The sequence below is a fragment of the Monodelphis domestica genome, chromosome 4 (genome assembly GCF_027887165.1).
Source record: "Monodelphis domestica isolate mMonDom1 chromosome 4, mMonDom1.pri, whole genome shotgun sequence".
Classification (NCBI taxonomy): Eukaryota; Metazoa; Chordata; class Mammalia; order Didelphimorphia; family Didelphidae; genus Monodelphis; species Monodelphis domestica.
This window is the reverse complement of record NC_077230.1, coordinates 132,670,340-132,676,082: the sequence shown is the minus strand read 5'-3', so window position 1 is coordinate 132,676,082 and position 5,743 is coordinate 132,670,340.

The window sequence follows — 5,743 nt, the reverse complement described above, 5'->3', positions numbered from 1 at the left end:
TGAAAATGAATCGGAGAAATAATGAGTATGGTATAAATGAAAATGAGTTGAGGATAAATAAAATTGAGTGTAATGAAAATAAGGTAGATGGTGATACTAATTAATTCAAAAGATAATATAATTAGTGTAAATAATTGTACAGAAAAAGAACATTGTAATATAAATTTAGTAGAAAATCCTAATGAATGAAAAATAAGAGAAATTACTGAAGAATATAAACTGAATGATAATGAATTTGTATGTGAATGAATAATGAAATTGTAAATGAGAACTATGATACTAAGATGGAGAATATAAGGACCAATGAGAGTAATATAAAAGCTGATAATACAAAATCCTGGGAAAGTCATGTAATTCAAGCAGATGTAACTTTGGATGGACAGGAAATGACTGAGCTTTGTACTTATGTTACTGTGCTTGCACCAGTTCTTAAAACCTTCCAACCTCCAAACAGCACTGAACCTTATGTTTCTATAACTATAACGGATCAGATATATGATCTTTTGGTGGATACTGGAGCCAGTAAGTCAGTTTTGCACAGTCTTCCTAAAGATTGTAAAGCTGTTGGTACTATGGAAGTGATTGGAGCTACTGGAAAACCAGAGAGAGGAGCAAAATTACAACCCAAAATGATAACTTTAGGTCCTTTATCTGTGGGGCATGCATTTCTTTGTATGCCAGAATTCCCCATGAACCTTCTTGGTAGGGATTTACTGTGTAAATTATGAGCAATGATTCAAAGTACTGACATTGGGGATATAGCATTACAACTCCCAGAAGAATCTCTGAAAGCTTTTCCATTGCTTTTCTTAGATTCAGTCAGTACAGAGAATGAGTGTCTTCCACAGATGTAGATCTATTGAAATCAGCTACTCCAATAAGAGTGAGAACCAAGGAAGGACCAGTTCCTTGTGTTCCTCAATACCTCTTGAGTAAAGAAGCAATAGAATGTATCAGACCTATCATTGAGTCCCTAATTCAACAAGGGATCATAGTACTGTGCTTTTCAAAGTACAATACACCTATACTTCTGATTTAAAAAAAAAACCAAAGCTAGATCAAAATGGCAAAATCATCTACAGATTCATCTAAGATCTGAGAGCTGTAAACAATCATGTAATAAAGACACATCCTATAATACCAAGCCCTGCTGTTATAATCTCATCCATTCCAAGTCAAGCAAGATATTTCACTGTGGTAGGTTTATGCTCAGAGTTTTTCTTGATACCAATCCATGAGGATTCTCAAAAGATCTTTGCTTTTACATGGTAGAAAACCTAGTGGACATGGATTCACCGATACTCCAAGCCAATTCTCATAGATTTTGAACCTTAAAACAATAACATTCAAGGAGAGTAAAATAGTACATTTTGTTGATGATATCCTCCTAGCATCACCATCTCCTAAAGTGTGTTTAAGGGACAGCAAGATTCTTTTGATTGAATTATACAAATATGGGCATAAAGCAAAACTACAGTGGTTATTGCCTCTCATTGAATATCTTGGATTTGTGTTGTCAGAGAGTTCCAGAAGTATCACTCAGAAAAGACTAGCTGATATCCAAAAACTGAGTGCACCTAAGACCAAGAAGTAACTCAGAGCTGTTCTTGGAACAAATGGTTTCTATAGACAGTGGATACCTGTGTATAGTGAAATTACTAAATGTTTAACAGATTTAACCAGGAATACAGAACCAGAACCTCTGAAACTCAAACCTGAACATCTGCCTTAAGCAAACTTAAGGAAGTGATTTTATCTGCACCAGCTTTTGGGATCCCAGACTATACTAAACCTTTTCAGTTTTGGAATGTCCATTGACTGTATATTGTTCAAATCAAATAGAAGAACTAATGAGGGAATTTCGTACTCAAGCATATTCTGACCAATGAATATCTAAGTATGAAATTATACTTCTATGTAGTGAAAACATCAAGTTGAGGAAGTGTAGTGTATTAAATCCAGTTACACTTCTTCCTGATTTTCCAAAGAACACTGAACCATTACATGAATGTGTAGAAGTAGTAGATCTAGTGGATATGCCTAGGATAGATTTAAAAGACACTCCAATTGAAAATCCAGACTTGGTTTTATTCACAGATGGTTCTTCATATTAGTGTAATGGAATTCAATGTACAGGTGCTGCAGTTGTCACAGAATTTGAGATACTGTAGTATGGATCATTACCTAGTAACCTTAGTGCTCAAGGTGCTGGTTTGGTCGATTTAAAGCAAGCATGTCTTCTGGCTGATGGTAAAAGTGCAAATATTTATACAGACTCAAGTTCTTTTTCCATTTGTCGTATTACAGGACAGATCTGGAAACAACAAGGTTTTCTATTACTGCATCAGAAAAACCAATACTTCATGCAGAAATAGTAACTAAGTTGTTGGATGCTATCCAAAAGCCTAAACAGCTAGCGGTAATCCATTGTAGAAGTCACATGACAGGGATTCAGTCTCTAAAGGAAATCATAGAAACGGATGTAACTGCGAAATTTACTGCTAAAAATGCTCTAGTGTATGTAATGAACATATCAACTACTGAATCTGATGATCTAGAAAAAGCTTATGTAGACTCAGAAATACAAAAATGGAAGAAGTGTAGAGCAAGGAAAGAACATGGTATTGTAAAGATTAAAATTTAGGGGAGACGGGGAGACTGAGGCAGGTAGAAATTAGTTTCTCTCTGCAAGGAGTATTATATTTTTTAGAGGTTATTAAAGGATAAAGATTAAAGAATATACAAGTAAGAAACATGTGCCTAGGCCAGAGGCCTAGACAAAATAACCTCACATCATGCAAGAGACCTCCTGCTCCAAAACTGAAGTCCAAAAAGAGCCAAGAAAGAGCTAGTAAAAAGCCTTTGAATCAGCTTAAATACCTTCTCGATCTCAGCCCAGGTGAGATTACAAGGCATTCTGGGGAAGTGGAGCAAAGGCTTGTGGGGATTGTAGTCCTGTATTGGAGTCTGTTTTTTACAGTATATGGGTTGCAGATACTGGAAAACCTCTGTTACCAAAAGACCTGTATACCTATTTGTGTCAAGCCATACACACAAAAGGTCGTTTTGGTACTCAAGCTGTAATTGGCACCATAAAGAGACAATGGGTAGTGCCTGGAATAAGTACTGTAGCGAATAAGATCTGATCAAACTGTTTTGTTTGATGCCCCTTCAATCAAGGGGAATTCAAACAGAAAGGTTTAGGTGGTAGACCTATAGCATATTGTCCATTTGAGTCTGAAAATTGATTATATCAGCATGCCAAAAGCTGAAAGATACAAGTTTTGCTTGGTAGTTGTTGACAGATTGACCAAATGGCCGGAAGTTTTTCCATCAAATACAAATACAGCTAGTTTTGTGGTGAAAGTGTTGATTGAGGAAATTATACCTAGATTTGGAGTACCATTAACCATAGACCATAACCATTTCACCCAAGACATCCTGAAAAGAGTTGATGAGAATCTAGGAATAACCCCAAATATCATGTTCCTTATCACCCACAAAGTTCAGGTCAGGTAGAGCTCATAAATAGGGAACTCAAGACTATGGTGGGGAAGATCTGTGCTGAAACTCATCTCAAATGGCCAGAGATTCTTCCCATAGCTTTGTTTTATCTTCATATGAGACCAAGAGCAGATTTACATATAACATCCTATGAAATGCTCTTTGGACATGCTCCACTACAGGCAAAAACTTGTAAAACACCTTTTACATCTATCTTAGGAGGAGATTGTCAACTTGATTCTTAAGTACTTTACAATAAAGATTCAAAGAATTACATGATATGGGAGTATTAATTCAAACTGGTCCTTTGGATTATTCTCTCCATAATTACAAACCAGGAGATATGGTCTATGTTAAAAATTTTGCTAAAACATCAGCAACACAAGAGAGTTGGTTAGGTCCTTACACTGTTGTATTAGTTTCTCCATCTTCAGTAAAAGTTTTTGGTAGAGATTCATGATATCATTGTTCACATATAAAATTAGCACATGGTATCAATAATGAAAATGTACAAATCATCAAAGAAGAAAATGAAGAAGAAGAGATAGTTGAAAGTTAGAATCATCAGTCAAATTGAGTCTTCAGTCAAAAAGATCAGTAAGGAGAGGACCATTCCAGTGGAAGAGGACAATGCAGATGAAGAAGAGAATTCAGGAATTAATGGTTATTGTTAAAGACTTAAAACTTATACTTATAAATTTAAAGGCCTTGGGAAATTTGCAATGAAGAGGATCACAGGATTAATGGACTAATGAATTAATGAGTTAAAATTAAGGGTTTAAAGATAAGATCACCCTCTCCCTCACTCTCCTTCCCCAAAACCCTCTCCCCAATCTCAAATAAACTCAAAATATTTATATGTTAATCCATATGTGTTTTCCTTTCCTAAAATCCCATAATAATGTAATAAAGGGAAATGAGGAGTTCCAGTCAGGAATAACAGTGAGGGTCTGATGATTTATAATGGATGCAAAGGGAAAGACCAGGTCAAGGGCTCCACCACCTTGGTAAGGGACTTTGGCCAAAGGGGAAAAACCATTGGGAAAAAAGAGATATTTAACACCTGATGGGATTAGCTCTCCCCCACCTAAACTACTTGTCCATTGTCTGCCTGAGACTCTGAGGTTGGACTTTCCCCTCAGGGAGAAATTCTCATGGGACAAGGTCAAACCTGAGGCTTTCACCTTTAAGCTAACTAAACTGGGGGTCATTAAATCTTTCTAAGCTACAAGTTTGGGGGCTTCTATATTCTGCGTTGACACAGATATCAAATTTAAAACTTGTGTTTACTCATAGGATGTAGAATTCATGGGTAGCAGACATCTTAATCTATGGAAGTCATTATTAACCTGTCTTTCACTCAATATACTGTTCTTTTGGACTGGAAAATTGCAAACTCCTAGTCACTGCACAAATCCATTTAAATATCCAACTACCAGAAAATTCCCTATTCTATCTCAGTTTTTTAAGTTGTTTCAAATTGTTAAGAATGTTTTTCCACATTACTTGTGTTTTTATTTACTATGAACTAATTTTGTCATTATGGCAAAACATTCTGGGTGGGGATTACTCCTTCTATACAACATTGTTTTTCTCATTCTCTGAAGTCACCGAATGAATCTATGCTGAGTTTCTTTGGCTGCATATAGCAGTCATGTCCCCATCACTTTACTATATTGTAAGTTAAATTCCCAAACTTTAAAGTTAATGCAAATCATTCTGCAATAACACTTCACAGTTTCCATGCACTTATTTATCCGGTTTCTCTACAACCACATTTCATCATAAGATTTTCAAAAACCTTGAATGCCAGTATCCACAGTTAAAAAGAAATAGGAATCAGCTTGAAGAGGTTCAATGAAGGTCCATCTGAAGTAAGGGAAAACAATAACCTTTTTTTTTTGATCCATTTTTTTTAATCATCTTTTGAGTAATGCATAGAATCATGGTCTCTCTGAGTTGGAAGGAACCAGAACCCTAGCCTAATTTCTTACTCTAGGCTCTGCTGAAACACCTTTGGATACAAGGAGCATACTACCTTACTTTGATCCAAGTTTTCCAAAATCCCATTATGCCCACTTTTAGATCCTACTATTTAGTGCACTCCCTGTAGCTTAGGAACTTTCTTTTAAAAACAACAACAACAAAAAGCCTTACCTTCTGTCTTGGGCTCAATACTGTGTATTGGTTCCAAAGCAGGCAAGTAGCAAGTGCTAGGCAATGGGGGATAAGTGAGCTA